Raw genomic sequence first — 22,356 nt, forward strand, 5'->3', positions numbered from 1 at the left:
GACAGTTGGGTCATTCTCCCTCCCATACTGATAGCATTTCTGGTGTCAGATGTCCCTGCTCCAGCCACACTGCTAGGAAAATGGCAAGGTTTTTGTTTCTCCTCAGTCCATGTTCACAAATAAAACAGATAAATATTTGAGTGCCCTCCGCGAACCTTACTTAAGTGTCCAAGGCCAGAAAAGCCTTGTTGAGTTGGGGTCTATGCTTTTCCTTTTCCCTTGTATCACGCAGATGTAGAGAGCCCCTCACCACCACCTGTGTAGGCAGATGCCTAAGTATTATGGATGGTACTGGTTCCAGTGATGACAGTCCACAGGTATTTTTCATAAATGTTCACCGAGTGTCTCCTGCATGCCAGGTGGTGTGCTAGCTGGGGACACACTAATGAGCAGAAGCAACCCCAGTCCTCAGTCTCATGAAGGGAAATGGGGGTTCCTCCAATAATCACTCACACGCAGTGCATACCTGCAGTGGAGCGGTGCTGGGACACAGAGGGACTGTTACCGCCAGAGCCCCTAATGAGGACATGTGACCTATCTAGGCAGTGGAAAGGTTACCAGTCTGCCCAGAGCAGGGGGAGGGGTCTGGTTCAGGATCCTGGAGAGAACTCAGGGTGTTGAAGCTGCACTAAGAAGCTGTTGTCCTCACCCTGGGAACAGTGGGAAGGGAGTGTGCTAAGCAGGGGACCACAGCCTTGGTCTTACATCTCTGAGAGTTTATGCATGTCCCACATCCCCATGGTCTGGGCAGGGCATGGAGTGAGGTGGGGGAGGTGAGGCTGGATTAGAGACCAGACAAGAATTTATTATAGAACAGAGGGCAAGGAGGAAGCAATGTGGATAGATCCGGGAGATTAAGGTAGAAGGCAAAGGACTTGGTAATAGATCTGATAAAGGGGTTGAAGGAAAGTTAAGGTGCCAGGAAGATACCAGGGTTTCTAACTTCCATGACTGAAGATTGGTGGTGTCATTCACTAAGCTCTCTAGTACCTAGCGCTAGGGATTTTTTCATTTTTTTTTTTTTAAAGATTAATGTGCCATGCTACTCATTCTGGGACATACAAATATGAGTAAGAGATAATTTGCACCCTCACAGGGCTTGCAGTCTAGCAGTGGAGTTGGAGGGAGTGGTTTAGATATTCTGTCTCCTAAAATTTGTTTATATTATGGCTGTTGCATAAAGTTGGCAATGGTACATACACAGACACTCCTTCCAGGCGGTGGGAGGCCTTAGAACTTGGGTGCTCTGGCAGAGGAAGAGGCTGGGGATGAGGAGACATTCTTGGCAGATGAGGGAATGGCCTGGTGACCTTGGAAAGGCACCATGAAACACTGAATAAATCCTTAATGCAGACCAAATGGAAAAACACAGTACGGGCTTCAAGCTTGAAATTACAGAGTCGAAAACTCATCTTTCATGGGCATGCCAAGTGCAATCAAAAGAAGTGAGCCATTTATTGGGCACAAGTGGAATGAGAGTGATTTGTGAAGACAGAGGGTACGTTACAACTTCTTTTCCTCCAGCAGCCTCTTAAATTCACTGCCTGATTGTTGCTAAATCTTTATAAGTATCACCATGGCAACCATTGATATGAAAAATAATATTAGCCTGGACACTTCTGCTTCAGTTGATCTGACATTTTCCGCCACAGTGGTCAATTTCATTGTTTGTGCAGATGACTATAGAGGGTCCTGCTTGGATCCTGTCATATTTTCTTTTGTCCCGAGAAGATGAGTGCTGGTTAAATCCACCCTGATGTTAAGAAATGACCCAGTGGCATTTTGGGAGGGGTGGCTTTACCACTGTTTCATCTCTGAGGACGTGGTGGGAGATGCACCCAGCTGGCATCATGTGTTGGATCAGGGGTGAGGCTGGGGAGTCCTTTAGGGTGGTTGGGAGATTTTGCCCAAATCAGTTCCACCAGTGGCTGTGGGGGAGGTATACTGCATAGAATGATGCACATTCTTTTATCATAGGCCCACCGTTCTTATAGTTTCTTCCTTCTGAATATCTTCCTTCTGGTGTCTCATCCCAATCCTGGGCACCTAACTCCTCAATTCTGTATTTTCTCAGAGTCTCACATTTTATAATCCCTGCTGCTTTTCTCATCCTTTCATCCAACAAATGTACAATGAATGCTTTCCCTCTGCGAGGCACCACTCTAGGTAGCTGGGTCACCAGTCAATAGGAGCCCGGAACCCCTGCCTTTGTGGGACTTAATTGAATGGCAGAAGACAGACAATAAACATGATAAATAAGGAATTGACAGGTATGTTAGGTGATAAGGGGGTAGGAGTGCTGGGGTAGCCCAGTCACAGGTTTTGGTTTTTTTTGTAAAGATTTTATTTATTTGAGAGAGAGAGAGAGAGAATGAGAGAGAGCACGAGAGGGAAGAGGGTCAGAGGGAGAAGCAGAGACTCCCTGCTGAGCAGGGAGCCCGATGCGGGACTCGATCCCGGGACTCCAGGATCATGACCCTGAGCCGAAGGCAGTCGCTTAACCAACTGAGCCACCCAGGCGCTCATAGCCCGGTCACAGGTTTAATAAGATTATCAGGGTAGGCCCCTTGGAGAAGATGACATACGAGCACACGTGAGGGAGATGGGGATGTTAGCGTGAGAGAAGCCCGGCTTGTCTGAGGACCTGCAAGACCAGAGTGAGAGAGACAGGGAGTATGGCTGGGAGATGTGCCCAAATGGTGGGGTCAGATGCCCTGAGGCCGGATGATGCAGGTCCGGAGGCCTGTGGGGGTTTTGAACATATGTGACTGATGTGACCTGGCTGGTTCTAGAGGATCACAACACTCGTCTGGACAATGACTAGAAAGGACTCATGGTGGCAGAAGAGAGAGATGTGATGAGGCTGTTGGAGGAACCAGGCGGGGGGATGGTGATGGCTTACACCAGACTGCTAGTGGCAATTGTGAAGGGAAGTGGTCATATTCTGGATATATGTTGAAGGTAGGGCCACTAGGATTTACCAGTGGGTCAGAACATTCCCCTTTGGTCTTTTTCTCAAGTTGTAAACGGTAGTAGAATAGTCTTCCTAGTAAAATAGATACATATCTATATAAGGATTCCACGCATGCTACCACTTTTTAAATGTAATATTTCCTTTCCTGTAGAGGAAATTCCAACTGAACATATGGAATTGTATAAGAACAACTTAGCATTGTGGTTAAGAGCACAGGCTGCAGAGTAAAATTGGTCCCGGATGTGTGATCAGGGACAAGTTAGTTAGCGGCTCAGCTGCCTCAGGTTTATCCTCTCTAAAATGGGGATCATGAGAGTTCCTGCCTCATAAAACTGTGAGGAAAAAGAGAAAATATATGTATGAAGCACTTAAAAATGTGTGGCACATAGTGTATTAAAGAAAAATTAATAATAATGATAATGATTTTATTAGCATTTGCCCTAAGTTCTTTTAGTGGCTTCTTAAACTTATAAATGACCTGAGTATTTTTTCTATATTAGTATTCTTAGAGACTTTTTAGTTCTCTAAAATGCCCATGGTAATGGAAAGTCATTCCTTAACTCAGTGCTATTCTGACTTCCGAGCTGATGCAATGTTTGCTCGTTGCGGTGCACTATTGTACTGTAAAATTACTATTCTTGAAAGCCAAAAAAAAAGTGTGTGTGTGTGTGTGGCTCTCTAGTGAGAGATCTTCCATGTCCAGCTGAGGAATCAGATCACCCCAGACCATCCTATAGCTCTACCAGTCATTGTGTCTCCTTGAACACATTGTTGAACCTGCTTCTGCCTCATTTCCCCATTCTGTAAAATAGGGGTGATCATAGAATCTATCTCACAAAGTTCTTGTGATGGTAAAATGAGGTAGTCTCATAGAACAAGGGCTCGTAAAACAGCTCCTTGCACAAAGTAAATGATCAATACATTTTGACTCTGAATAGAAATAATGATCCCTGGGCTGGGCACCATGATGTCATATCTCAATGCCTGAACCCCCCTCCCCCAGGGGGGAAATCGCTAGCTCCCATTCATAAAACATTAAGATTATATTTATTTAGACATGATTCCCTAGAGACCCCCTCTAATTTTTTCAAGTATTTTTAACTGTTTCATCAAAAAGTACATGCTGGGACCTTCTATTATTTATTACCTAAGATAAACCTGAGTGAGTATGTGTATTTTCTCTATCTCACACAAGAACTTGGAATAAAACCATGAATGATATTTTTTCCTCTGGAGTGTTTGAAGAGTTGTTGAAATCCTAGTCATGATATTTAGTGTGTTATGAGTTCTTTATGCCTGTTGTTAAATATGCCATCATTTTATTGACACATTACAATGAAGTGGGCAGCCAGCTACAGTAATAGGCTTCCCCTAAGGAGTGTGAGTACCAACAAATCTGATGGCGGGCACTGCCCAGGAAACCAAACGTGTGTTCAAACACCAGCTAGCGTTATAGAGGATTATGGGTGCACGCATGCTTAATCCAACGGCTGCTATCAAGTACTTGAGGCAATTTTTTTTTAAGGATATAAATAGGTAGTCAATATCTATTAATTGGTTTTTATTAAGAATTTATATTAATTCTATTAACATTTACTTTTACGGCATCTTGCTTTTGAGGAATTATTAACGTTCAGTTTTGTGATTTGTACTCCTGTTCTTCCACTCTACCTACACATAAAAACCACTTGGAAAAGGTCACCAAATACTGATACCTGGGCCTCTTTCTAAAGGTTGTGATCTAATTGGATTGGGATAGATCTCAAGCATCAGCATTTTAAAATTATATTTTAATATGTCAAATGTATACAGAGTAAAGAGAATTATAATAATAACCCCATATAGATCTATCACCCAGGCATGATGCTGACCTTGAGTTGCAGTTTTTTTAAGTGTTCCCTTAAGTGATTCTTCTAATGTACAGCCATGGTTGAGAACCATCATGTTATTCTAGTAAAACAGAAAATGGAAGGAGTATTTCAATGGATATTGATAACAAGAATAGCTAAAATTTGCCCAAGGCCACATAATGATTTTATCACCTAGTACTCTGTTCATTGGGCTCTAAGGGTGTTCATGAACATATATGTAATGCAGTAGGTGTATGCCTGCTTGATTTTGTTGAACAGTGGAATAATTTGGAAATGGGCATTGGAACACCTGGAAAAAATTTAGGAAAAGACTTGCAAATATAATGGTTTCCTATTCAGAATCTTTATACCTTGACTCAACATCATTCTCAGCCACCTAAGGCCACTCAGTAAAACCTGGCTCAGAGATAAGAAAGGTCTGATGAGCAAGGGTGGGACAAGTAGATTGGACTGATGGATCAGAGAAACATGTGGGAGGGGAACAGGAGTGGATATTGTCATCAGATTTACAGAGAAAAAGCACTAAGCCAATGACAAATCAATCTCAACCTATAACAAAGAAGTTTTCTGGGCTGTTCTGTAACATGTAAATATACATCTATCAGTGTATCTTAATGAAGTCAACGTTTGAGTTTCTACCTCAACAGTGAAGAATTGTGGACAATTCCTGGTTCCTGAGTGGCAAACACATGGAAAGCAATTTGATCTCAGAGTTGGACACAACTTTTAATATGACATTGTCTAAGTGCCCACCTGATAGAGGACTCTCCTCTGGGGCCATACTGACATTATGGTATCTCCTTGAACATTCTAGGTAGAGAGCCTACTACCCATAAGACAACCGGGTCCATATTACAATAGCAGTCCTTTTATTGAGCTGAAATCTCGTTCTTTAACATCCTTTTAACCAAAGAAACTATTTCTGATGCCCCCATGTTGTCTTGCTACTTAAATATATGTAGACATAGTGCTGGAATAACATTTTTTCATGCTTATAGATCTTATCAACTATAAAATTAAAAGAACCTTACAAATCCATATGAAAAATGTAAGACCCTTACAATAAAGTTATCATTAATTCAATGGGATTAATGATATTGTTTTTCTGAACAAAATTCCTCATCTAAGGGGGCGTCTGTTTGCATATGTATGTTATACCAAAAGATATTAATAAAGTCTCTGTTTGCAGGGTTTGAGATTGTCAAATCTCACACTTAACCAAACTGCCAGCAATTAGTTCTCCATTTCCTGTTTTAATGAGACATCCCTTGGCAACTTTGTAAAGATGTTTTGTGCACTTGGAAATTAAGGGCAGAGTTGTAGTTTTACTGCCATCTTCAGTAAATGGGCATCTAATCCAATTATTGCTGGAAATGGGTACAGAACAATCTTTCATTGTTATTTATTACTATACTTACTGCTAATGAACTGCTGTTGCAAATTGATGCATACGACAGGATCCAAGCAATAACTCTTCTTGCAAGATGTGAACTGACTTGTAGTGTAGACTCCCTTTAGTTCTGCTACCTATATGGCTGAATGAGGCTAACCTCCTACCACTTGTCTCTGTTCCAACTTCTACGAGACAAGATTCTGAGTACACTAACTTTGTTCCCTGGGGGATTATTGTTGTACACTGGTCTCCTGGATCCTGGGGACCTTGTTAAAAGTGCCTGCTCTCTGGACCCCAGAGGTTCTGATTTGCTTAGTTTAGGGCTGGACCCCAAGAATGGGTTATATAAACAAGCACTGTGAGTGATTCTGATGTAAATGGTGTGAATACTTGTGTGAATACTTCTATCACTTTCCAAGATTATTGTTGACATGGAAATATAAAATTTAAGCTCTTTAACAAACAACCTGGGTTGAGAAACCCTGCCATCCTTCTCAGATTTGTATCATCTGCAGATAAGCCCACCTTGCACTTCCAAGTTCCTGATAAACATCTTGAACAGGAAAAGAGTCAATAGAGGAAGCTTTTTAACAAAATGGCTTTGACTTATTAAATGCCAAGATTTATTACAAGGAACACAGATATTCTAGATGGTATTCTGATTGATTCCCAGAACATTCTGGAAGCTGTGGACTAGAGTGGAATCCCATTTGCAGGTTGTACGCACACTGTTAAAGTAAGCAAGTACAGTGAGGTAATTAGAAAGAGAAAAAAAAAGTGCTGGAAAGTAGGGATCAAATTAAGAAGCAAAGCTGACAGTTTTTTTGGTGTAGTCATGGCTGTCCATTTTAGTTTATAGGTTAACTATGGCATGTTTGCCTGAAGAGAGAGTTAATAAACCAGACATCTGAATGTGTCTTATTACCCATTTTTTTCTTCTTCAGCTAATTCTTTTTTTTTTTTCCTTCAGCTCTTTCTTGTTGATTGCTGTTAAAACAAAATATAATAGCTGGTTAGGATTATTTACAACTTTATAGGAGAGAGGCTTGCTGGCATTTATTTTATGTCTTTTGGGGGAAAGTGATTGAAATGTTAAGTGTCTTAGTAAAACCCAGTACTGATCATGTTTGGGATATCACTGTGGTCTCAGATGGTGAACAGTTTGGGATTTGAATTTAGTAATTTTATAGATTACTAACTTCCATTCTTTGTATTTTGCCATTATATATAAACTGGCCAAATATAAAATAGTCTTAATGGATTTCTATTTTTACTCAAGGGGAGAAGATAATTGAGCATTTAAACTTTATAAAGAACTGAGGATTAGAATAACCTTAATTTTTTAAAAATTATTCTGTTTAAAAGTGCTGAGATTTCTAAAATATACTTGAAATGGAAAAATTTTTTAAAAAACCCTCTAAGTGTATATTTTAATACAGTGGAATTTATACACTATGTATTGGCCCCACCTTTATGACCTGTATTTTTGCCAGAGTATAACCTAGAGAGGAGGCAAATAGGAAATTCTGATGAATAGGAATGATTTTTTAAAATGATGTGTAGGCATGTCTAAACTTGTTCCCTCTCATGTGTACGTATTTTTGTACATTTTATGCTGCATTTATAATTATGGGTGGTTTTTTACTTCATTTTGCATCTGTGCTCTGCATGTATGCAGACCCCTGAAATGATGTATACAAACCCTGAATGAAGAGAGCATCTGGAAGCCTTAATGAGCTATAAACATGACAGTATTCTCAAGCCCTAGAAACTCTTAAACATATTTTTATTTCATAAGAATAAGCTTGCTACTTTTGAATTAAGCATTCATCTCCGTATTTCTCTTACTTATGGTCCCCATAAGGCCGTGGCGAAAGACTTGGTGTCCTGATTTCAAGGACTTGATATGCAATGGAGGTGCCTGATGTGATCCTGAACATACAAGACGCCTCAACTAGTTACTCCAAGTGTTGTTAACATCTTACTAAGGCATCTTAGGCTGAAAAACAGTCAACTTAAAGTACTGGAGAATATGGACATTTTTAAAAAGATCACACTGCTTTGTGTGACAGTAGTCTGAGGTTGTCAAAGAGGGCAAATGAGTGTTGCATGCCTATTAGGGTAGCCACCTTTGTAGGGTTTGGCTAGGCTTTCATATTCTTCTAATGCTGACGCTGAAAGGCAAAGTTCCGATGTATTCACTGGCCGGATTCTCCACCATTTCTTTCTGGAGTCTTGTCGATGAGGCTGACAAGACACAATCTGCAAATTCTGCTTTTGCCTTGGCTATCAGGTTGGAATTACGTTGCTCTATAGGTAGCAGAATACCAGTATCAATGAGTCAGTACGCTGTTGGCACTTGGGGTTCGGTGGAGGTTTGGGGGACATCCTGTCTCTATGGTTTGGGATGAAGTTCCACACATGCATTATCTTACCAGAAGTTAGCTATGCTCCCTTTCTCTGTACCATGGCTAGAATTCTAGATGGCTTGTTAGCCTTCAGTAATATATTTTGTATACAACAGAATAATTTCAGAAAGCCCATAAATAAGAATAATGTTGTAAGGTAAGCCTTAGGACGGTGGTTGAGACCAGAAAGGGCATCGTGAGACCTAGGCTGGAGTCATGGAATCCTTCCCCACGTATCATGGATTATTTCAGTATTTGCCATGTAGATAATAGTAAACTAGAAATCTGATGAACTGGGTTCACTCTGCACTGGCTCTAGGACTGGGTGAAAAGCATTCCCTCGACCCAAGGACTACTTTTCTGTAACTTACTGAGAAAGCACCAGAAGGGGTTTTGTACTGGTAAGAATAAAGAATTCTCTGGGGCTATAGGAGGCTTCATTTTTGTTAGTGAGAGGAATGCAGGGAGGAATTAGTCTTTATGAAAGAAAGCAAATCCAACTGTAATGGGATCATCACCTTGCCTTCTACTTAATTTTGTTACTTTCCTTCTCTTTTCCATGTAGAAAAGTTCATAATTAAATTTCCTGATAAGAGTTAAAAAGGTTTTTCATTATTGCTTTTACTCAGCAGGTAGAGATGTGAAAATGTCTTTTTATTTTATAGACCCCTAGTACTTTTGAAGCACAAGGAATTTCGGAATTAATGTCTTATTTTATACACGAGGAAACTCAACTCTCAAATATAGTGACAACTTAGTTCATTAGCCAACATCCATTCATTTAGTGAAAATGTTCCGTGCTTGGCTTGCAGTGTACTCAGTGAGGCACCGTGGGAGACTGAGATGACGACGAGAGACTCCTGCATGATATTAATAAGGTAGAAGGAAAAGGATTTATTACAGAGATGCAAGCAAGTTACTGGTAGAGCTCTGTGCTGCTCACAAGTTTTTATCTGGCATTTCTTTTTCTCCATATCTGTGTCAGGAAAATCAAAAAAGAAGAACTGAAAGCCTTGGTCAAGCCCAAAGATTTTCGTAGTAATTAATTCCCAGATTTACTATTAAACTATGAAGCAGTATGGTTTTTACTCCAAATTTTGAATTCATGAAATATTCAGATAATGAGCGAGGTACTTCTAACTTGTAAAAAATAATACTTAGTATTCTAACATTTTCTCCCAAGAAAATAGACATCTGTACATTTTTGCTGATTTTCTCCATCACCAGAAAGATTAAGATTCGTGAATCAGGGAGAAAACAGTTTGCTTTCAATTAAAAAAAGTAGCAAAAATATGGCAATAAAATGAATGAAAATATGAAGCCATCTGTGTCTGAAATGATAATGCCAGCTTAGTGTTTGTTGTAAACAATACAGTTTGTTCAAGTCCACTTTTAAAGGATAGTTTAAGTGTGCACACAAACAAGGAAAAAAACCCTTTCTGCATTCACAGATCTTATATGACACACACACAGCCATATAGGTACAAAAGTGAGATGTGTATATATGTCTGTAATACTCCCGTGGCCCGACAGAAAATTAATATAGGTAATCACAAATCTGTCTTCCAGTATTTGAACTATCACCACTATCTGTCACATGACAGTTCAGGTCCTTGTTACCTGTGGTACTTGGAACAATGCCACAGTCCCTTCCTATATCAGCTCCTTGTATTTGCCCCTCCATTCTGAGTCACCACATTATTTTTCCTTTAACAAAACTTCAGCCACGTTTTCTTGCTTAAAATTTCCCAAAGCTGCACAACTTCTACTGAATACAGGTTCACAAACTCCATAGTAACATAGTAACCATGATTTTCCAATTTTCTCTCCCATGCAACCAGAAAAACGCCCCCTCCCCTTTTCTCTTGCCTTTGCCCTGTCCTAAAAACCCAGGCCAAGTCTCCCCACCTCCAGAGGTTTCACTGACAGACCCAGCCTACTAATCTCTGCCACCTATTCTGCACCACATCTTTGGCACCCAGTAGTAAATGCAATTATTTTTGTGAATCCATCCTGCCACCTTAAGTGAGTGGCTGAGCTCCTGAAAGGGTGACCAGGACTATTTAAAGAGGGCCTTAAACATTTTAATATATGAGTTGGTTACTTGATTAGAGCTTATTGTGACATGACCTGGAATAATTTCACCTTTCACCTGTAAATCAGGAGCGTGAGCGCACCCCCCCCCCCATTTCAGCTGAAAGCCTGATCAATAATGACTTACTCCCCTGATAGACTGGGAAGCTTGGGAGACCACCTGTAACTTTGGATCTTGATGGTGGGGAGGAAAGAGAAAATGGGAAGGAAGGGGCTGCCGAAAGACAGGAAACCTCTTCCTTCAACCTTTAATTCAGGTGTTCCCTACTAACTTGATATTTCTTGAACACCCACCCTGCGCAAGACGCCGCCAATTTGATTATTTTTTTCTTTAAAAAAGAAAAAAACAAAAAACCACTGCAGCCCCTGAGCCAGTAAATTACTCACCTGATAGCCAGGAACACCCTCGCCCCCTCCCCCTTACAGGGGGTGTCTGGGAGGCATGAGGAAGGGGACAGAAAGTCTGAGCTGTAATCTAAAGTGGACATCCAAAGGCTAATGCTATTGGCAACGGTCTCGAGGCGTTGTCCCCGAGCCAGACCCTGCGCCAGGATGAAGAAGCCTGTTACAACCTAACTGTCCTGAAGTGCTGCGGTGGCCCCCTCCCCCGCAGCTGGGAGGCGACGGCAGGACGGGGTTGGCTTTCTCTGCGCCGGCTCTGGGCGTGTGCCCCCGCCGCAGCTCCGCGGAGCCTCCGAGCCGCCTGCAAAGGGGGGCGGGGAGCGGCGGCGAGCAGCCCGCGTCTGCGGCTTCCTCCCCACGCCCGAGCCTCCTGCGCACAGCCGGGAGGACGCCCGCCCGAGCCTCGTCCCCACGCCGCGGCGCGCGGGCTGCCTGCCCAGCCGAGGTAACTTTTCTGGCAGCCGGAGCGGAGGGGGAGGGGGTCCGAGGGGGTCTCCGGTTTGCGAGGCGCGGAGGACTAGCGGGAGGCCGGGGGCTAGGCGCGCGCGGTGCGCGGCTGACCCGTGGCTCCGGCGCCGCACGGCCGACCGAACCACGGGAGCCCAACACCCGGCCGGGCCCTAGGACCCGCCCGCCCTCCGGCCGGGACCCCCGCGGGGCCGGGCCAAGCCGGTGCGCTGCGCCCCCCACCGGGGACGTGCCCGCTCCGCCCGCCCGCAGCGCTGCAGCACCGGCTGGGCCGGCGCGCGGAGCCAGAGCATCGGCCTCCGGCCTGGGGGCCTTCCCCGGAGCCCTGGCCGGGAGGGGCGGCGCGGCCCCCGCGTCCCTTCAGTGCCAATTTGCCCAAATCCCCCGTTTGGGGCGCCATGTTTTAAGTTACCCCTGGGCCGAGGGCGAGAGCGAGGCGGGCTGCGCAGGGAGTGGCGGGGGACCGGGGGCGACACTGCGGCGCCGCCCGGGGCCGGTGGCCGCCGGGCGGGAGGGGCCGCGGCTGCGGGGTCTTCCCGGCTGCCGGGCGCGGCGCGGGGCCGGTAAGGTGCGCTCGCCACAAAGCATCCCGGCCCGGCAGCGGGCCGGCCGCTTTTATGTAACTTGTCTGCTTCCCAGAACTGGGGAGGAGGAGGGAGCGTCTTAGAGAGGTTGCTCCTGGCCCCGCACCTGCGGCGTCCCTCGCCCCAGCCTGCGCTCCCTTGGCCCCCCGCAGGGGAGCCGGAGCACGGGGAGGCGGAGGGGCCGGGAGCGGCACTGCTCACCTGGCGCCCGCGGGGCTGCGAGCTGCCTCGGGAGGTGTCTGCGAGGGCGGCTTTGCGGAGCGTGGGGGTGGGGAGGCCGAGCCATCGGACCGCGGGAGTCGTGGTGTCGGCCAATTCTAGGCGGGTGTTTCCCCGCTCCTGCCGCGGTGGCTCGCTTTCTCGGCTTTCCCCTCTCATCTCGCCCTACTTCTTCCCCCTCCCCCTTTCCCCTCTCCCCTCCAACCCCCGCCAAGTTCATGGCTTCTGCAATGCGGTGGGTGTGGTTACCTAGTAAATTGTAACTGGTCCCTTGCAGTGGGAGCAGTCTTTCCTTTTGGGGTTTTATATTTACGGATCCAAAGTTTTCTAGGGTTTTCTTCTCCAGTTGCAGCCCAGGGTTAAAGCTGGGAAGAGATTGTTGAAGAACAAACAGAATGATAAAGAAAACATGTGGTATTAATTACGTGTGGAGGCTGGGCTGGGAAATCCTGAGAGGGCCAGGCGGTCCTGCTAATGCAGTGCTTCCATTACGTGTTTAAGTTGTTGTTTCAGTGTTTTTACATTAGTCTTGCAGTCCTGCAGAACTGCTTTTGCAGATATCCTGCCTGACCTTTTTGGGGGCCCATTTTAGGCTCTCAGAGGCAGCCAGGTGTCCTGGAGTTTCCCTTGGAAGCATCAACATCCCTAGTAGAAGAGTCATCACGCTAAGTGCTAAAAACAGTCTTTTGGGGGTCTTACTCTGATATTTAAAGTCTCAAGAAATCCAAAATTATAAAATTCCACTTCTATCTGGGAGCTCTGGATCCAGCATCAATTACTGCAAATTAAGCAAAAAAAGCCCCATTAAGAAAGGGGAGCACCTCAAGCTTGAGTAAACTCTGGGGAATGGGGAGGCGATTTATATCTTGGCTCTAACAGGGTCTTTTAAAAATGCATCTTAATTTTGGTTTCAAACTTTTCCAAACTTCAGTTAGAATAATTGTGAGAGGAAATAAACTGAGATTGAGAAACAGTAACTCTAATTTGTTAATTTCACAAGGCACTGATGAAAAAATCTCTGAATACTGAATACTGTTCTATTTGCGTTATAATTTTTTGGTGGTTTACAAAAGCAAAATATATCAGAGGCACAAGGTACTGCATAAAGTTCAGTTAGCTAATCCACTTCAGACAAATACTTTTTTGCAAAAAGAACATGTTTTGTGAATGATTTATCAGTAATAAAAATAGCCACATTATTTAATTTGTGAACCCCTTTTAGGTGAAGGATCGAGAAGATACAGGTCAAAGGTCAGTGTCTCAGCAAAGTATTTACATTTAATTTTCAAGTCATTTCTTCTGCATGAATGTGATTTTAGGTTAGAGGCAGTTTTTGCCAGTTCTTGTACAGGGTTTGGACTTTGGCCAACTTTGAATTGTGTTGAAATAGGAGACCAGGGATTTTTTTTTTTTACTTGATTAGAAACTATTTTATGTATACATTGGTTTTTTTTTAGAACTGGTTGGTCGAATGCATTAAGGGGCTGCCCAAGACAAGCAACCGTTCATGTACTGAGAGATGAAATATTGTCATCAGTTTGTGAATCTTTTCTGGATTTACTCTATGTTAGATTAAATATGGCAGGAACTTTTTGTCCCGGGTATGGTCTTACATGTTGTAATATACGTATTCATCTTTTAAGTTCGTGCTTTAAAAATCTTAAAATTCACAAATTAGAATTCACGTCCTCCTTGGTGAAGTAGAACTTCATTCAGGAGTAAGCCGAAAACTGTACATTTGAGAGAGAGAATTTGTGAGAATTTGGCTATAATGAAGAGAGAGATTACTTATTTACTTGACTGTCCTGGACATCTTTGGTTCCCATAGTGTCTTCCAAGTATCCAGACACCGTTCTGTCCTGAATGTCAGCTTTATTATGGGATATAGACTTACTATTGAAAACCATGAATCAAATTCATCTTCAGTACCACTCCATTTAGAGAGATCTTTAGTGGTGCAATTGCTGCATCTATTTCTTTCAAAAGGCTTGCTAGCTGCTAATTTGTTGGGAATTCGTCAGGCACTCTTGGAGGGTTCTGCTGTCATTTGATTTGCCTTGGCAGCAAAGAATTGTGTGCTCAGAAGCAAGGACGGGAGCAGTGAAGTCATTGCCCTGCCTGGTGTTGTGACATCACTATGGCTCAAAGGAAACAAGGGTGGGGCAGGCAAAACCAGACGGTCTAAAGCATCTTGCTGGCTTTAACTTTGCCTGATAAATGAACGAGACTCTCCTTTCGCAAGTTGAACTGCACCATAAGGTATTGTTTGGAGGATGGGAAGGTAGATGTGAATTCAAGGCTGCGTAGGAGAGTGTGTTTCATAGATCAAGGAAGAAGAGGGTTTGTGTGTGTGTGTGTGTGAAATAGTAGAAATCATTGAATTTCCCTTTTATTGGGGAAAACACTATATGTAATCTTTAAAAAGGGCCATTTAAAAAATTATCCAGAGAGCAAGAAAATGAGTCTATATTTTTGTTTATGCACAGAGCCATTTTTTTACTATTACTATTATTTTATTATAATAATAATATTATTACTATTATTTTACTACACATTTTTTTTTACTATTCTTTGTACTAAAATAGCATTCTTGCTAAATTTTTGGTTTAGATAATTAGTATTGTCTTTTAAAAGTATGTGTTGTCTATAAAGATAGTGTGTTTTCTGGGTAGGCAGTGTTCTTTCCGATTTATTTTTGAGTGATGTGATTGCAATTGGCAATTGGTAATGACGGGAAAAGCTAGAGATCTCACAAGTTTACAAGATAATCTGCAGTGATTTGGGGTAATTGGTTTCCATTTAAATTGTTCACAAATTATTTTATAATTTAACATTTTAATCCTAACTTAGATTTCTAGTGCACAGATGATCACAGGCATGTTTCACCCGAATTAGTATTGAATAAATTACAAAAGGAAGTCTGAAATTCTGAAACTGTAAAGTACATTTCACGTTTTGATTTCTGCATGTAATGTGGCATGAACATGAAGAAGTGAAGACTCATGGAATAGCTGCAGATCTTCATTGTCTTTTCTGTACCTCCTTGGTCAAGATGACTATCATTTTTTTCATGTGAGTGTATTATGCATGTAGAGGCTCTGGGCAGTTCTTCACTGTGTAGCGCTTCCAGAACAATTTCCAAAGCAAGGGGGGAAAATGGGAAGAATGACACAAGTAGAGAAGTTGAAATTGCAGATCACTTGGTGGATATGTCTTCGGAATTGCATTTTTAGACCTTGCGGTGATTGGTTAAATTGCACACTTTAGAATTGTAAGCTTCTATTAGCACCAAACCTCTAATTCTTTTGTAATTTGCAGTGCAGAGAAAAAGCTGACAACTTAATTTTTAGATTGCTGACATTTTGATACATTGTTCTTACAGCTCTTCCTTACAAACTTAAAAAAGAAAAAAAATTAGAAAGGTCTGTACTGGACCTAGGAAAAAATGCAATATTTAACTGCTTCGTGTGTTTATTTTTCTCTCCAGTTTTACTGAGTGAGTGAGTGCATGATGTGAGTGGGAACTTATTTTTCTTGGAGTTTCATCCCCAAACCAAGTACAGGTCTAAACACTTATAGCATTGAGTAAATATTTATGGACTTGAATGAAAAATGAGGCCATTTGTAACTTATGCTTCACTACAAGAAATATTTGAAAAGGCTTCAAAGGCACTGCTGCTCCATTTAAAAATGAGAATTACTGGACCCATGTCTGCAGTCATTATTTTTAATGGCATGATCCTCTTCATAACAAGCTTGCTATTCTGCCCATAGCTTGAATGAGGGAGGTTCTGGAGGTTTTGCCATATCAGAAGGAAATACTGCACCTAGAGAAACAAGAATGGCTTCTTTAAGGGAAGATCTGCAGGAGGCCGGCCTGCTTCCTTTCCTGCCGGCTCTAATTGGTGTCATGGAGGACATCATAGAGAGGGAATTCTCAGAAGATGAGAGGGATTGGACTGGTGTGTGACAAAAGCTGAAAATGGATTAGGGCTGGGGGATGATATGGATCCTGACGTCGGACTAAAAAGAGAAACTATTTTCTGTTGTAGATCTCTCCTCTTTGGTCATTTTTGTACATAGTGCTTACATTCTCAAACAGTGAGTGTCTCTGTGTCTTTGTGCAAACCCCAGTGTCCTCGTTTCTATAACAAACTTATATTTTTGCATTTTAACACGTGTGAGTTAGGGATATGACTTACAGTTGCTCTCAGCCATGTGGCAGAGAGAAAGCAGGCCACTGATGGCATGCATCCAAAATTGGAGATTGGAAGAACACCGTGGAGTAGTAATGGGCATTTGCAAGAAATGGTGCCTCACCAATAAAGATGCGTAGGGGATGGCACTGTGGGAAAGCATGGACAGTGATAACTGAGTTGGCCTGCAATTCAGAGGAGTCGGAGTCTGACCTCGGCCAAATTATTTTGTTTCTGTGTATTTATTTATGCATAGACTACCTAAATAAATCTAAGAGTTCTTTAACTAGGAAAGAAAAATTCTGATGTATGAGTCATAGCTTGATTGGCAGAGTGCTGTGTCTCTTACAGTGAATGGTGTCATGAATTTTATGGACTATGGTTTGTCACTTGGATGTGCAAATTTTTTTTATAAAGAATATTTTATAATCAGTGCTGATTTATATGGCCCATTCTGTGTATTTGTAATTATTTTTTTAAGATTAAAAAAAATTATTTAAAGAGAGAAAGTGCACACAGGCGGCGAGAGGGGCAGAAGGAGAGGGTAAGAGAGAATCTCAAGCACACTCCCTTGAGCTGAGTGAGGGGCTTGATCTCACTACCCCAAGATCATGACCTGAGCGAAACCAAGAGTCAGACACCCAGCTGCGCCCCCCAGGTGCCCCAGTAATTATGTTTCTTATGTGCATTACTTGATAGCACACATCTATTGAATGGTCTTTGTATTCTATTTTGGTCCTTGGAAGATGGTTGGACTTTGATTAAGATTAGTCCTGGTACTCTGGGCGCCTGGGTGGCTCAGATGGTTAAGCGTCTGCCTTCGGCTCAGGTCATGATCCCAGAGTCCTGGGATCGAGCCCCACATCGGGCTCCCTGTTTCTCGGGAGCCTGCTTCTCCCTCTGCCTCTCTCTCTCTGTCTCTCATGAATAAATAAATAAAAAAAAAAAACAAAAAAAAAAAAAAAAAAAAAAAAAAAAAAAAAAAAAGATTAGTCCTGGTACTCTGGAGGTCAACAGGCCTAAATTTAGCTGGAATGTAGCCTTTACACGAGGGAGCAGTAGGAGACAAGTCAAAGGAAGTGTGGGGCCTGCTTGTAGAAGGTTTTGGGATATGAGACGAAAGGGTATTTTGGACTTTACTAGATAGTAGGGAGCCAATGAAGGTAATTGAGTAGGAAAGAAGAGTGTTTATCTGGTGATGAATGTAGGATGTATTGGAAGAAAAGGAGTCTGGAGATAGATGATCTTTTGTTAATGGCCTAATCCAGAATTTTTCAGAAATTGATTGTAATGATTTCTCCTCTCTGTGATTGGTATTTTGACAACTCCATATATTTTTTGTGGTCATATTCAGTTGGAGATTAGTTGTTCTGGGGCTGTTTAGAGTGGAAGATTAGATATATGGAAGATGGGAAGATTTCCATGCTGCTTATTTATCCTTCCAATTAAAACATCTTTGTTTTTTTAGATCTTAAAAAATTTTGCATGCTTACTTTAAAATATGTTCTAGGGGCACCTGGGTGGCTCAGTCGGTTAAGCGTCCAACTCTTGATTTCAGCTCGGGTCATGATCTCCGCGTCATGAGATTGAACCCAGTGTTGGGCTCCCTACTGGGCATGGAGCCTGCTTAAGATTCTCTCTCTCCCTCTCCTTCTACTTTTCCCAACTCCTCTAAAAATAATATATAAAAAATAATAATAAAATGAAGTAAAATATATTCTAAAATACTGAAAAACAAAAAGCTCTAGAGACAGCTGCTGTTAATATTTTTGGCAAACATCCTTCCAAAGCTATCTCTTGGAATATCTAATATGCCACAGTGGGTCCTGGAATCAGACAGACTTGGGTTGGGCTCCCAGTCTCGCTATTTAATTGTTCTGTGACCTGGGTCAGCTCTCAACTTCCTTGACTCTGTTCGCTAATTTCTAAAATGGCCATAAGGCTTACATCTCAAGGATATGAGGATTAAGTGATACAATACATGCAAAGCACGGAACACAGTATCCGATGGTGCCTAGTAAATAGCAGTAGCTTTATTTTGTGTATGTAAGGACTCACATAGGTACATAATATTTTACAAGAACAGATTTCTAGCTTAAACAGTATATGTAACCATTTTCATTTTATGTAACAGTACGTCCTGGGAAGCTTTCTCATGTATACAAATCTATATCTACATCATTATTTTTAATGGGAAAAAATATTTTCTGTGGGTCCCATACAATACTGGTGAAGGATCATTATGTTAACGATGGTGATTATTTGAAATCTTGTCACCCAGCCCCTCCTCCTCCTGCTACTTTCTGCTTGTACTTTTCGTTATTGTCTTGTAGCACACACATCAGGGGGCTGTGGTGAAACAGGACATTAAGCAAAATTAAAATATCTCATAGCAGTTGTGTGCAGCTCAGTGTCATGTGTGTGTACTTAGTCTTAATAAACTAAAACAACCAGGCTTTCGCCATGTATTTTTTTATTTCTTAATTCATACTGTGACCAGAGTCTATTCACAGACAGAGGACCTCCCCTGGCACAGCCTAACCTTGAGGTCCCAGGTACCCACTGTCTCCCCTCGTGCATCACGGCATCCCCAGCAGGTAGCAGACACCACAGCCTGTGACTGAACTAGACTCTGAATTCAGAGTTGAGACACTTCAGAGTCTGGGATAGTTTAGGAGGTGTGGAGGCATGGGGCTTCCAGAGAAAGGGGGGAAATAAAAAAAGCTGCCCTGGGTCTTGTTCTGATTTCTGAACCTTGCCTTTGTCTTCAGCAGTAGAGGGTTAGCGAATGTCGAACTCCATTCACAGATTTCATGCAGATTCTCTAGGGATATGGGCCACTCTGTTATGTTAGAGACAAGCCCATGTTTTTTTTTTTTTAATAATTTTTTATTCTTATGTTAATCACCATACATTACATCATTAGTTTTTGATGTGTTCCATGATTCATTGTTTGTGCATAACACCCAGTGCTCCATGCAGAATGTGCCCTCTTTAATACCCATCACCAGGCTGACCTATCCCCTTACCCCCCTCCCCTCTAGAACCCTGTTTTTCAGAGTCCATCGTCTTTAATGGTTCGTCTCCCCCTCCAACTTACTCCACTTCATTCTTCCTCTCCTGCTATCTTCTTCTTCTTTTTCTTTTCTTAACATATATATTGCATTATTTGTTTCAGAAGTACAGATCCGTGATTCATCAGTCTTGTACAATTCACAGTGCTCACCATAGCACATACCCTCCCCAATGTCTATCACCCAACCACCCAATCCCTCCCACCCCCCACCACTCCAGCAACCCTCATTTTGTTTCCTGAGATTAAGAATTCCTCATATCAGTGAGGTCATATGATACATGTCTTTCTCTGATTGACTTATTTCACTCAGCATGACACCTTCCAGTTCCATCCACGTCATTTAAAATGGCAAGATCTCATTCCTTTTGATGGCTGCATGATATTCCATTGTGTATATATACCACCTCTTCTTTATCCATTCATCTGTCGATGGACATCTTGGCACTTTCCACAGTTTGGCTATTGTGGACATTGCTGCTATAAACATTGGGGTGCACGTACCCCTTCGGATCCCTACATTTGTATCTTTGGGGTAAATACCCAGTAGTGCAATTGCTGGATTGTATGATAGCTCTATTTTCAACTGTTTGAGGAACCTCCATACTGTTTTCCAGAGTGGCTGCACCAGCTTGCATTCCCACCAACAGTGTAGGAGGGTTCCCCTTTCTCCACATCCCCGCCAACATCTGTCGTTTCCTGACTTGTTAATTTTACCATTCTGACGGGTGTGAGGTGGTATCTCATTGAGGTTTTGATTTGGATTTCCCTGATGCCGAGCGATGTTGAGCACTTTTTCATGTGTCTGTTGGCCATTTGGATGTCGTCTTTGGAAAAATGTATGTTCATGTCTTCTGCCCATTTCTTGATTGCATTATTTGTTCTTTGGGTGTTGAGTTTGATAAGTTCTTTATAGACTTTGGATCCTAGCCCTTTATCTGATATGTCATTTGCAAATATTTTCTCCCATTCTGTCGGTTGTCCTTTGGTTTTGTGGACTGTTTCTTTTGCTGTGCAAAAGCTTTTTATCTTGATGAAATCCCAATAGTTCATTTTTGCCCTGGCTTCCCTTGCCTTTGGCGATGTTTCTAGGAAGAAGTTGCTGCGGCTGAGGTCGAAGAGGTTGCTACCTGTGTTCTCCTTTAGGATTCTGATGGACTCCTGTCTCACGTTTAGGTCTTTCAACCATTTGGAGTCTACTTTTGTGTGTGGTGTAAGGAAATGGTCCAGTTTCATTCTTCTGCGTGTGGCTGTCCAATTTTCCCAACACCATTTGTCGAAGAGACTGTCTTTTTTCCATTGGACACTCTTTCCTGCTTTGTCAAAGATGAGTTGACCATAGAGTTGAGGGTCCATTTCTGGGCTCTCGATTCTGTTCCATTGATCTATGTGTCTGTTTTTGTGCCAGTACCATACTGTCTTGATGATGACAGCTTTGTAATAGAGCTGGAAGTCCGGAATTGTGATGCCGCCAGCTTTGCCTTTCTTTTTCAATATTCCTCTGGCTATTCGGGGTCTCTTCTGGTTCCATACAAATTTTAGGATTATTTGTTCCATTTCTTTGAAAAAAGTGGATGGTATTTTGATGGGGATTGCATTGAATGTGTAGATTGCTCTAGGTAGCATTGACATCTTCACAATGTTTGTTCTCCCAATCCATGAGCATGGAACATTTTTCCATTTCTTTGTGTCTTCTTCAATTTCTTTCATGAGTATTTTATAGTTTTCTGAGTACAGATCCTTTGCCTCTTTGGTTAAATTTATTCCTAGGTATCTTATGGTTTTGGGTGCAATTGTAAATGGGATCGACTCCTTGATTTGTCTCTCTTCTGTCTTGTTGTTGGTGTATAGGAATGCCACTGATTTCTGTGCATTGATTTTATATCCTCCTACGTGACTGAATTCCTGTATGAGTTCTAGCAGTTTTGGGGTGGAGTCTTTTGGGTTTTCCACGTACAGTATCATATCATCTGCAGAGAGTGAGAGTTTGACTTCCTCTTGGCCGATTTGGATGCCTTTGATTTCTTTTTGTTGTCTGATTGCTGTGGCTAGGACTTCTAATACTATATTGAATAGCAGCGATGAGAGTGGACATCCCTGCCGCATTCCTGACCTTAGGGGAAAAGCTCTCAGCTTTTCCCCATTGAGAATGATATTCGCTATAGGTTTTTCATAGATGGCTTTTATGATATTGAGGTATGTATCCTCTATCCCTATACTCTGAAGAGTTTTGATCAAGTAGGGTGCTGTACTTTGTCAAATGCTTTTTCTGCATCTATTGAGAGGATCATATGATTCTTGTTCTTTCTTTTGTTAATGTATTGTATCACGTTGATTGATTTGCAGATGTTGAACCAGCCTTGCAGCCCAGGGATAAATCCCACTTGGTCGTGGTGAATAATCCTTTTAATGTACTGTTGGATCCTATTGGCTAGTATTTTGGTGAGAATTTTTGCATCCATGTTCATCAAGGATATTGGTCTGTAATTCTCCTTTTTGATGGGGTCTTTGTCTGGTTTGGGGATCAAGGTAATGGTGGCCTCATAAAATGAGTTTGGAAGTTTTCCTTCCATTTCTATTTTTTGGAATAGTTTCAGGAGAATAGGTATTAATTCTTCTTTAAGTGTCTGATAGAATTCCCCTGGGAAGCCATCTGGCCCTGGGCTTTTGTTTT

The 22,356-nt window shown here is 42.2% G+C and overlaps 1 protein-coding gene and 1 long non-coding RNA gene across 21 annotated transcripts in view; one reads left to right on the forward strand and one right to left on the reverse strand.

The window, feature by feature from the left end:
* Window positions 1–22,356, forward strand: part of EPB41L3 (erythrocyte membrane protein band 4.1 like 3) — a 235,109-nt gene that overhangs the window by 74,812 nt on the left and 137,941 nt on the right. Inside the window, exon 1 of one of the 20 annotated variants that reach the window (XM_027575704.2) lies at window positions 11,385–11,587. The exons of 18 other annotated variants lie outside the window; for them this stretch is intronic. The gene's annotated coding sequence lies outside the window, so the exon portion shown is untranslated. Of the gene's footprint in view, window positions 1–11,384; window positions 11,588–14,551; window positions 14,673–22,356 lie in introns of those variants that run through there. One more of the 20 variants, XM_027575703.2, reaches the window with a different exon arrangement.
* Window positions 6,840–14,485, reverse strand: LOC113912509. The gene is made up of 3 exons (XR_003516861.1): window positions 14,308–14,485; window positions 7,164–7,225; window positions 6,840–6,966 (listed from the first exon to the last, which is right to left on the reverse strand). It is a non-coding gene; the product is annotated as an uncharacterized LOC113912509 (long non-coding RNA).

This window comes from Zalophus californianus, chromosome 14 (assembly GCF_009762305.2).
Source record: "Zalophus californianus isolate mZalCal1 chromosome 14, mZalCal1.pri.v2, whole genome shotgun sequence".
Lineage (NCBI taxonomy): Eukaryota > Metazoa > Chordata > Mammalia > Carnivora > Otariidae > Zalophus > Zalophus californianus.